We start from the raw sequence: 12,666 nt of genomic DNA, 5'->3' as shown, positions 1-12,666 counted from the left end.
AGGCAAAGTCCTTTTTGTCTCCAAACTCTTCTTTTTGTAATGTACTTTGTAACTTTACCACTCTTTCAGGAGAGATTTTTATAGTAGGATGCCTCTTCTCTCTTTCTCTAGATTTGTCACACACCAGTTCATCTGTATGGGATCTTGCTGATGTGGAATGTTCTCTGAAATGAAGGACTTTTTTTAAAAAAAGGTATTCTTTGTACTTCAAAGTACTTGCACGGTAATGTCTCCAGTTGGACAACCACTGATGGAAGACTCCTATTCTAGAGCTCAGTCTTAGAAAAAAAAACAAAAAATAAAAAGAAGTAAGTCTTCTCAAACAAGTTGTGGAGTACATGACTTTCACAAAGCGTAATAGTATGTTCCCTTATTTCTGCTCAACAGTCCTCTGGTCAGCCTTTATTTTTAGTGAAGTCAGTAACTATTATGCTTCCATTTAGGAAAATGTTTTATTTAATAAAAAGTGTTACCGTTATTACTTTCAGAGCACCTCTTCTTAAAGATGTCATGAGAATGGAATCCTCAGAATAAGCAAGGTGAAATTACAGAGTGAAAAACTAAAAGGTGAGAATAAACAGAAGCAGAAGGCACTTTAGAGAGAAAGCAAAAGCTTTCATAATCATATATGAAATGGGACAAAGAGGTAGAGGAATATAAAAAGTTACTCTGGAGCATTGAACAGATGAGCTGCAGCATTTTTTTCTATACTGAATTTTTTCTGAGCTCAAATAGAAAGAGGCAACTATACTGCATATACCTGGGCATGCGCAGTGTTCAAATAAAAAATGAGCAAGATTGCAAGACTTGTGGTTAGAGGAAGTCAACTGCTATTCTTGTATAGAGAAGAGAAAGGGCTGGAGAAATTTTTACACAGATAGAAACATGAATATTTGACCCTGATGTTGATAGTTGTCCTTCTGCATGTTTGCATATCTAGTAATGTCATCTTCTTCCAAGAATTAATATCTGTACACTTAGAAGAAAATAACCCCTATAGGTAGCTTTGAACTGAAATGAAAATCATATGTAATTGAAAACAGAAGAAGAAACATATGAACAATTCTATAAGGGAAATAACACTTGTCTTCCTGTCAGTAAGTCTCATCCATATGGGTACATCCTTACGTGGTTAAATTTTCTCTCAGAGTTTAAGGACCCCAAATATGTGTTCATACCTTGCAAGATGCCTGTCGTTAAGTTCACCCATATACCTGGAGGTATTTAGAACTAAGAAACTATTTCTCCTCTCTCTGTTTCCATCATGAATTCCTGTCACATCTACTTTTTCTGAATTCTAAAAGGAGTTAAAATATACACAAGAAATATTCTAGAAAAAAAATTAGTTCTCAGAAAAAATGAGCATTATATAGTGGGTTGGATGTGACTAGCAGCCAAGCACACAGTTGCTCACTCACTCACTCACTGACTTACTCCCCACCTTCCAGCAGAACAAGGGAGAAAATATAAAGAACACAAGAAAGCTCAGGGGTTAAAATAAAGACAGGGAAATCACTCAGCAGTTATTAACATGGGCAAAACAGACTTGGGTTGGGGAATTTAACTTCTTCTACAATACTTAATTACTGATTCAGGTATTGGGAAACAAACATTTAAATACCAAGGGCTGTAATGGGCCCATCTAATCTGGTGCAAGTTCATCCATGGGCTGCGATTCCTTTTGGGCTGTCCCCGCTCCAGCACAAAGCACTTCTTCCTCCTCCGGCCTTATTACCTTTCTGTAATTTATGAAATACGATTTCACTGAGTCCCTGCAAACTCCTCTGATTGGTTCAGAGGCAACACCAACTCCACTGTTGGACTGAGCTGTGTGCTGCAGTGGGTCCATCAAGGTGGCTGGAACTGGCTGTGCCTGGACCAGGGCAGTCCCTGACCTCCTCGGTCAGAGGTTGGTCATTAGGATCCCCCCAACCTTGTCATTTATACCCACACATTAGCAACATGGTTGCAAAGCATTAGGTGCTACACAGTCTTGCTTTTGGAAACCAACTTACCTGCTTGTGAAAAATGCAAGGCAGCAGGTGCCAGGCGGATGTTCTCCTCATGAATAAAGTTGAACCACTGGGTACAACTTGCCAGAATACGAGTCTCAGCTGATTTGTTACTGAACAGAGCTGGTACCGAACAAAGCATCATGCAGGCTACTACTCTTCAGCAGTGGTCCTGTAGTCGATGAGGACCTGAACACAAGCAGAGGAGTTGAGTGTTAATGAACCTGGAGACATGGTGATCTCTGCAGAGCTCAAGAGCTGGCTTGGCTGCCAGACAGCCATAGTTAGCCTGGCTGGCACCAGCAGTAAGATGGCTTTTATTCTCCTCTAGTATTAAGACAACCTGCAGCAACATTCAATCTGCCATCAATCTGAAGATTGTGGAGTTCAATGCAAAGCTGTTGGTGGAGCTTGAAGCGTGTTGCTGACAGGAGGAACTGGTACAGCTAGTCTCATCAGAGTGAGTATGTGCATATTTATACAAGTGAACTGCATTTTTTTAAGTTATGCTATCAAAATTGCTCTATGCCAACTCATGTGTAGGTACTGATTAATGCTCTGCAGATACAAAGCATGTGAGAGATCAAAAATAATTAGCAGCTGCAATAATTAGCAGTGTTAGCTCTTTAAGACCACAATCAAATATTCACCCAAGCCTTGAGGATCCACTGAGTCAGCACAGCTAAGGAAGAACAGACTGTGCAATGAGTTGTGCATGGGGAGTTGGATCAGCCACCTCTTATTCCTGGGCTCAAAAAGATCAGGTAGAGCAATGGTGTGCAGTCTTTTGGCATGGGTTCAGATCGGTGTGTGCCATTGACAGACATCTTTTCTGCGTTGACCCCCAGGTTAGTGCAGAAAAGTCTAAAAGGAAACTCCTTTGAAAATCAGCTTCAGCGTAGCTATTTTTAGAGTGATTAGTTTCATAAAGGCCATGAAAAGGAAACAACTTTTTTTACCTTTTCTTTTTTTCTGTTGTTATGACTTGGATTTCTTTCTTAAGTCCCAGACACTCAATTTGGTGGAGGATATGACATCTCACCCTAACAGCCAGAGTATGGAGCAGCAAAGCACCACTGAACTCAGAGGCTTCCATGAGACGAGGGATACTGGAATAACCTGTCTGCATTGCTGTGATGGAGGGTAGAATTGGCCTCTGTGCTTCCTTTCCTTTTCCAAAAGATGCTTTGTGTTCCAAGAGATAAAAAGGAAACTGCAGCCAGCAAGAGAACTCGAAGTAAATAAAAAGTGTCTTGGGCTTTGCAGAATAAATATAAAATATTTTTTTAAAGGAGATGTCATGTTGATAAATGCACATGACTCAAATTCTTCAATACCTAACTGAAGTTTTTCTTAATAAGCACTTTTACATAGAATAGAAACACTTAGACAGAGATCAGCCAGGAAGACCATGGAATAAAAATTAACAACATTGGTCTAAATTATATATTACAGTGAGGGAAAACCTAGCTTAAGATTTAGAGGGTCAAAGGCACCTTTACTTGACATTGAAAAGAATAAATACAAAATATGAATGGCAATACTATGCCTCAGAAAGCAGAATTTGGTCCACAGCTCCCTTGTCTGTTAGTTTTTTTGTCCACGACACATATTCTTGAGGTGAGATGACTTTATTCCAATTTTGTGGCATTTTAGAACCACTTCTTACTTTCTATGAACATGAGCTTGGCAGGTGCAAAGCAGAAAAGAATGAGCTCAAAGACCTATTCTCTGCTGCCAGGCATGAGACTTTACAAGAGACACCAGACTTAGGAACGTCAGATGCCTGTCTAAATAATTGACAACTACAATGAAGTGAGGGCAAAAGTCATTCCCAACCAGACTATATTTAAAACTGCTAACCTGAGAGGGATTCATAGTCTAGGGAACGTGTCTGAGATTCATCTTATAAACCCTGCTGTGTGCTTCCAAGTTCAGTCATCGGCTGTGGAACAATTTTAAATGAGAGATTTACTGAGCCAGTTACTGCACAAAACTAGCTATATGGAAACTTACATTGTACTGATGAAAACACATTATCCTTTGTCACATTATAGGAAGGCTGATCTAGAAACCATCTGCAGTCATATAAAACTTCAAGCTGGACTTGAACACTGAAAAGAATTAGTGTCACTTATGATTTCAGAAACCAGTCAAAAGCCAGATTAGCTGTGGATGTAATGCTAAATTCCAGTCAAAGCACAGGTAGAAGGAAAAAGACCACTATCCAGAGGGTTTGGTGGTTGTTTGCCAAACCACTAAATGGACACCAAGCACAGGGGCCAAATTCTTCCCAGTGTGAGTGTGCTCTGTTCCTGCCAAAGCTGGCAAGAGCAGCATGCCTACACTGCAAGGCAGAGTGCTTGACAAAGAAAGAAAAATATGTTTCTGCAAATAAGTCTTTCTTGTGCTCTTTATGAGTATTGTTTGGTGGTGTGGGTTGGGCTTGGATTTGTTTGTTTGTTTGTTTATTTTGGGGGTTTTATAAGTCTGTAAAGCTGTGGGATATTGAGAAAATAGATGAAATCCCAGTTCTATTAAAGTCATTGCAAAAATTTCTATTGATTTCCCCAGGGTCATCTTCAGTCTACAGCATGGTCCCTTGTGTATTCTTGCTTGGTGACACCCAAATAAAATGTGCTTTGCTTACAAATCAAAACATTTTTTTTTAAGCTGTTAGCTCAGCATGGTAGCTGAAATACAAGCTGTGCTCTTCTCTGCATCTCCTATTATTACCTGTCATAAAGAATCCACAATTAGGGTTTAGCTGGCAATTTCGCCGCTCATACACAAGGCAGATAAAAATCCAGATTGTTCTTCAAAATCTCTTTTAGCTGTATGTTACTGATATAATAGCTGCTGGTGGTGGTGATGATAAGCTGATATTTACCTCCATCTACATTGCCTGATCTGAAGCCCACGCAGTAGAAAATTAATATACTCCACAATACTGTTGCTACTGAATTTCTTCAGTTGTCCAGTTGGGTTTACCACAGCAGCTATTCCAGTGTACCAGATCTCGGCAGAAGTTTTTTAATTACGTCAGTGACAGCAGGACCAAGTCTTCAAGAGTTGTCACCAGATCCTGCAGACAAACACAGGAAGAAGCTGGTAGTGTAAAATATTTTGACATAGTGTAAAATATTTAATGTGACTTTAAAAAACCCAAATAAAAGAGCAATAGCCATAAATACAAGGATTTCTACAATATCACAGTAATCTGCTGAGATACTTTTACCTACTGAGGAGTGAAAAATGGAAGATCAGGAAGGATGAGTAAGAATGAGGAGGGAACAAATACAGTGTTCAGAGTATGAAGAGGAACTATTTTTTTTTTTTTTTTCAGATTTACCAGTGGAGCAGGAAATGTCTTGTACCTGACTTAGGAGTTTAAGTAAGGCAATTTCTTTAACTGTGGAAAGCATTATTTTTCAAGTTGTGTGCAGGGCAGACAAACTAGTTGGCTTACACCTTAATCTCTACAGCTCTGGAACAGAACCAGTATGGTAACTTGTAGAGGGTGTGACCTGACATTTCCTTTTGTGAGAAAATCTTCTAATTTAATTTCTATTGGAACAAAGTCAAGTTAAAATATTTTCTTTTTCCACAGAATATCTACATCAAGTTAATAGTTATCAGGTAGAGGGTAATTTCACACTGATTCACAAAAAAATGGAAAACAAGATGACTAACAGGAAATGAAACTAATATTTATTATTTTTATTTTAAAATATTATTAAAATCAAGTTAATATTTTCTCAAATTATCAGTTCTCTTAAAATTATTTGACCTTGTCTACTTATAGATATTATTTGTTGTCTTCTTCTTTTTCTTTGTTTCTTGAGCATTGCTGCTCAAATAATTTCAAATTGTGATTTATGCTTATTTGGCAACACAAAGGACTGAAGCCAGCAACATCTATTAAAATAGCCTGTGTCAGAGATTATGCTGTATTTACCTCATCCTGAGGCATTTTCCTATGATCTCTTTGAATTAATTTAATTTGAAAAATGTTGTCCTGAAGTTAAAGTACAATGAATAATAGTCAGTTGTTTTGGAAACTGAATAACAAGAAATAACTTCAGTCCTTTTTTGTTAAGATACTAATTGTTTTGTTTATTTAAATTAAGAAAACTGTATGCCCAAGGACATGTTATAAATTCTCAGGACTATGCAGCATTTTCTCTGCCCAGCAGCAAAAATTAAAAAAAAAAATCTGTAATTAATATTTCTTTTCACACACTTTTGCAAATGGAGAGCATAGAAATCTAAACCAAAAGGCATTCATTTATTTCCAAGTAAGGAGAACCTCATTTAGTGGTTCTTCAGTTAATTGAAGACCTTTATCCTCTTGAAACGAGAGTGGAAGTCAGTGACATGGCCTGTCCTTAAGAGCTTGGTTATCGTGAAGCATCTCACAAGGAAACCTTAAACCTTAAACAGCTGGGGACCTTCTTTTTAATGAGGATACCCTTGCTGACAGGCTCTGGGGTGAAGCATCACCGTGTCTGTCCAAAACCACAGAATATTGTGCCTTGAGCTGGCATCACAGCAAATTCCTACTGATTCAGACCTGGAGTGACAACACTTACTGCTTTCTTCTATGAGAGCAAATGGTACTGGAGTAGGCACAGTGCTGACATGTAACAAGAAACAGGCCTCTGAGAAGGGCATGCTCTAAATCAAATCAGACAAAAAGGAAAGAACAAAAATTATTTCTGTCTTACAAATGGGAAATGCAGAAAGAAAATAAGAGCCCTGAGAAAGGGCTCACATGGTCTCAATGTGTATAAATACCTGAGGGGAGGATGCAAAAAAAGGACAGAGTCAGGCTCTTCTCAGTGCTGGTCAATGGCAAGACAAGAGGCCATGGGCACAAACTGAAACACAGGAGGGTCTCTCTGAACATCAGGTAACACTTTTTCATGGTGAGGGTGACTGAGCACTGACAGAGGTTGTGGACTCTCCATCATTGGAGATATTCAAAAGCTGTTTGGACATGGTAGTGGACAACTGTATCTAGGTGTGGCTTGTGGAGGAAGGATTAGGTGATCTCCAGCAGTGTCTTCCAATCTCAACCATCTTGTCATTTTGTGCTTCTGTCTCATCAATAAATCTGGAAACTGCCCCTGCCACTGCTCACCCTGAATCCACTGGTACAGGAAGCCCTTGCTCTGTGGCTCTGAGCTTAAGTTAGTTGTGGAATAATTTATTCACTCACTTTTATGATATTTTTGGGGAACAACAGATTTTTTTTTTTAATAGACTCCATAACTTAATTGGAAGCAAATATTCTGATTCTTGTATATACTGAAATCTCTTTATGCTGCTCCAGAAATGTAGGTGTTAGACATGAGCATGTGGCATAGAAATTACTTATCTTGTCACAGAACCACTTCTGTCATTTTTACATTTGCTGATGGCCCACTAGTTTCAGTTGCACGTTCCTGCTTTATGGTGATATAGGAGAATACAAAGTATATCTGGATGAGGCTTTTTTCTTATTCAACTTTAAGGGTGACTATGAATTTTTGAATTTGTCTTGGTATTTCATTGGCCTTGCAGATTTTACTCTAAAGACTGTTTTCTGTTTCGCGTTTTTTTCAAGTTCTGATGGTTTTTTCTTTATAAATATTATATAGATAGGGCCACATAGAAATAATTGACCTGTCTTTTCATGCTAGGAAGTTTTCAGCAAAAGGTTTATTTAGATCCTATACAAGTACCATCTTTTGGTTAACACATTTAAATCATTTGAACGCTTAACCAGGGTAATAACATTCTACTCTAAAAGTGGAAATTTTCCTTTTGCATCAGTAACCAGAAGGAGAAACATTAAATAATTTGAAGCAATGATACAACAGATATAATATAAAAAGACAGTCTCCTGTAAATAACATGATTTTTCTTCCTGTACTTTTCAAATTCCATATCTTTGTTTGTAATCTATACCTACAGCGAGGGAAACCATAAATGTATTATGAATGACAGGACGATCTTCTAGGGATGATGAGGTACTACATCTCAGAGAAATAGCTAATAAATAAAACGTTGTATGTGATGTGGCAGAAGTAGGCAAATCTAAAAACCTTAATATTAAATATGAGTGAGGAAGCTTTCATTCATATCCATTCCTTCAGGGTAGATTTTTGGGTGATAATTCATTGGTTCAGCTCCACCAGATTTAAAAAAGATTAATGCCCTCAATGCTTAATTTTCAGTCTATTTAAGCCTGTAAATGACAGAATTATTTTTTTACAAAATTTTTTTCATAAAAGCATTTATTTCTGAACTATCACTATTTTTGATGTAGGCATCCTGCAGGCGTGATACAATATAACTTTTTTTTTAATTTCTTCTTAGAAATAACTTCAAGATATTTTTATTAATTATGTGTACATTTAGCTTTTAATTTTCAAAAGGAAAATATTGTTTTGGAGGCGTTTCAGCTCAAGCACATTGAAAGTTACTCCAGATATACTTGGGAAAAAAGGCTTATATTGAATATACTAAAAGGGAAACATCCTCAAATGATTGGCAGGTCATAAAAATAGTTTCCACTTTTTTTTTATGGTAGTTGAAGCAGTCAAAATACAAAAAGCATGATCAGTGACTTCTATGAGTGTGGTTTAGACTGAGAAAGTTTGGAACAACAGTGAGGGAAATCATGTTTTCACAAGAGACAGTCTCTTCATTCCCAATGAACAAGAAATGTAAAAAGCAAATGGGAATGAAGTCTCCTAGAGATGGCTGAGATACTTAAGGCAGTGCTCATCCTCCCCTCCCAAAAGTCTGGTGGAGGCTCTCTCTCAGAGTAGCCCAGTCCCAGCTCTGAAAGGAAATGTCAATCCCACGAAGACAACCTGCTCCCTTCCATCAGAGACTGTGGTGCTCGCAGATGTATTTTAAGGAGAACATAAGGGAATCTGTGAAGATCTTTTAAATACAAAATTCTAAGGCTGCCATCATCTTATTTCAAGATGTTTTGAATTTCTCTACACACACACAAACTAAGTCTCAAAAATTGTGCAGTAATAAGCATTTTTAAAGTATAAGGTGTAATTATCATGTGGAGATATAACACATAAAGTCAAAAAATGTATCAGGAACACATATTGAGGAATGAGCTTTAAATGAGAAACCAAAACACACAGTTGTGTGATCATCTTTTCAAGATGGAAAGTACTAAGCAGAAGTGAAAATACTATTGCAATATGACCGTTAGAAATTATTACAACATCAGTCTTTACTATTAGCTAGGACCACTGTTCAGCTAGTTGGGAAGGTATGAGATTATTTTGATTGCTCAACTACAGTAATTGGTTGCAGATGGATGCAATTTTAAGATCATTATTTGTACTCCTTCCTCTGCCCTCCATACTTTATCTCAACACAATTGCAATTAAGATGTTCCTCAGCAGTTTTTTTTCTGAGCTACATTATTTTCTTGCTCACGCAGGTTAAAACAGTACTAAATTAATCATCGTAACATTTAGCTAAGGAATATAGCTTTGTTGATGTGCTGTTATTTTTAACATTTAATTAGAAAGAGTCAGAGAGCTGATTAGCAGCACAGAATGATAGCACAGACCATTAAGACTCAGATGCAAAGAAAGCACACTTTCTTGTCTCACGTGCAGATGCCAACTACCTGAGTAAGCAGAGCTCTCCTGGCACAAAGCACATCAGTACCTAAGTGAGGGGAGATTTTGACTATGGGGCCTGGTTTTTGTATCAGATATATGTGAACTATCTGACCTAAGCATATGGGAACCAAATGCACCAAGGGCAACAAGGAGCTCAGAGATGTGTCTCTAGGGAGAGTTGTTTAAGATATCCTCGCTTTTTAGAGCTGTAAGGCCAGAATTCTACTTCATAATACTACATCTGTAGCATATATTCTTAGAAAGCCCAGATGTGATTTTATAAAGTGAAAGAAAGAGCCAGAGTACCTTTGGCTTCCTCACGCTGTTAACACTGGCCATTTCTGCATAAACCTCTAATTCCCTGATAGTGGTGTGACTGGACAACCTTCCCAGCCAGACAGCAGGTCTAGCTGCTGCTGCCAAACCATCAGCAATATACAGACATTATCGACCAAAAAGGGTCTGAGACTTGTAGATGGCTGTAGCAGGACTTTAGCAATATACCCGGTGCTTTTTCAGCTGTAAAAGCAACTTGTAAATATTGACCAACGAATAGCCATTATACAGCAATATCCAATTCAATTACATTTTGTTCAGTTGTAAGATTTCTACTAACTAGACAAGGAATTGGGTCAGACTACAGATCTTCCATAAAATCATGTGTTACAGAAACTAACAATTCGCTGGGTATAATCCAACAAAAACTATGATTTCCAGGTATGTTGACAAATCATTCTTTCAACTCTGTGCCCTCTGAGCTTACCATTTCGGACTCCTTCACTTTTGAATAAAGTGTGTTTCTAATGAAAAATATTATTACAATTTGGCAGAGAAAAAGGGTTGATGGAGGCATGCACATTTCAAGGAATATCTTTTTGTTAACCATTAATTCCTATTTTTGCCAACCATTAATTCCTATTTTTGCCTAACTTTGAAAGAATGTGAATAATTAAGCTTTAGTCCCCAAATACTTTCATTTTTATTTTAGACTTTCAATGATTTTTTTCTCTCCTCTACCTTGGACACAAAAATTTAACAACTGTTTGGCAAAGAACAATGCAACAAAAGAAAACCTCATTCCAAACCTTCTCAAGTAACAGCTCAGATACCCCATGCTCAAGGACTTTGTTCATTGCAATGTATCTCATCACTGGAAAAAAATTACTCAGTGGGAGACAAATTCTGATCTAATTAAAAGAGCTGGTAAAAGGAAAAAACACACTACTTATTCAACTGCAAAACTATCCTGACAGGCTTCAGATTAGAGCTCTTAAAAGAGTTCATCCCAGCTGTTATCTCTTTAATGACTCATCCAAAGAATATGAGCAGGCAACAGCTGGAGCCTGGACTCTGCCTTTTTCTACAGTGTATTGGATGCCAAAAATGGGAGCAGATACTGGTGATGAGGTTCTCAAGTGCTATTTTCTGGGTTGGCACTATTTCTGGTTACTGTAGCAGCACATATTCCTATCATGATGAGTTATGTGATCTTTCAGGCTGCTTTACATGTGCAGGTTTGTGCTAGCCCTCATTCAGTCTGAGCTCCCAGATAGGCAAATGTGAGCTTTGGGAATCTACATGATGGAGGCTGTAATGACTCTGATTCAGCAAAGCCTTTAATGCATATTTAGCTGTACATGTGTTAGGTTCACCTTCATTCAGAAAAGTGTTATTCATAAGGTGAACTCTGAACACACTTGAGTGCTGTAGTGTAAGAAGGCTAAAATTACCAAGATACCTTCGAACTGTTACTACGTGAATGTGCTGCAGGATTCTAAAATACGATGGCAGATCCATAATATGTTGAAGTGCTAGTTAGACACTCATTTCATAGCATTTTAGGTTTGAGAATGCTTGAGTACAGTCTTCACTATAAGGAAATATTTTTACTGCATCCAGATCAGAAGAGTTTAATTAAATCTAGATATAAAGGACTTCTGTGGAATATGAGACACCTCACAAAGTGAAAGCCAGAGATTGAAAGATGGCAGAATGTCATACAGGTTATGTAAGTCGTGCAATTCAAAGCACACATTAATTTACTATCCTGAAGAGATTGTTTTTCACATTCTGTTTATATAGCAAGACAGTAATGATGTTATCTCTTTTTCTTTGTTTTGAACATCCAAGGTTAAAACAAACAAAAAAAAGGTGACTAAGTCAGGATTTTTCCTGGTCATTGCATCAAATAAATTATTTGGAATAAAGATTTATGTTCCTTTTCTATTTCAGATCAGTATTCTTAGTGTTCATCCCAAACAGCAGAGTAAATTGGTGGAGACTTCTTGCAAGCAGTGACAACATGAACATCATTTGAAAATTACTCAGTTTATTACAGAGGACAAGAGAAAAATGAGAGGTGTTCAGAAGATGTCAGTGAGATCCTCTTGGCATAGCTGGTGCTAGGAACAGTATCTGGTAGCTTTTGTATGCTCACACCCATTATGGTAGTGCATTGTTGAAAAGTGCAATAGCTTCATGATTGTACACAGGTTTCAGAAATAGTCTGAACAAAATGCTCACTGTCTTAGTAGATTTAATAATTAATGGATAAAGTACAAGAAGGCAGTCCATGGCAGTGGTTTATTTTGTTTGCAGAGCTGCTATATGCTGATCCTCTATAAGTGATCACAGTGATCCTCTATTACACCTCTCCATAGCTTCACAGCTTCAGGAGTGGAGCTATGAGCTGCACTATAGAGCTGTGGAATAACTTCTTAACTTTTCAAAATAAGAGTGGGAAAATCAAAGTGCCTCCAGCTACTGTCTTACTGCAGATCATCCTCAAGGTAATCATCTAGGAAAAGGTCTTTGAAAGAAGCTTTCTTTCCAACATAAATCCAGGGGTGGTGTAAAAATCATCCTTTCCTGACCCAATTTTTTCATAGCAGCCTCTCTTACTAGGAAACCAGAAGAGATGCTAAGATGTGAATAGTAACATATATGTCAGACAGGAAGAAGCTGGAGAGTTCAACAGGGACTCACTCCTTCAGTGTAAGAACCTATTC

The sequence above is a fragment of the Lepidothrix coronata genome, unplaced genomic scaffold (genome assembly GCF_001604755.1).
Source record: "Lepidothrix coronata isolate B3197 unplaced genomic scaffold, Lepidothrix_coronata-1.0 Scaffold106, whole genome shotgun sequence".
Taxonomy (NCBI): Eukaryota; Metazoa; Chordata; class Aves; order Passeriformes; family Pipridae; genus Lepidothrix; species Lepidothrix coronata.
This window is presented reverse-complemented; position numbering follows the sequence as displayed.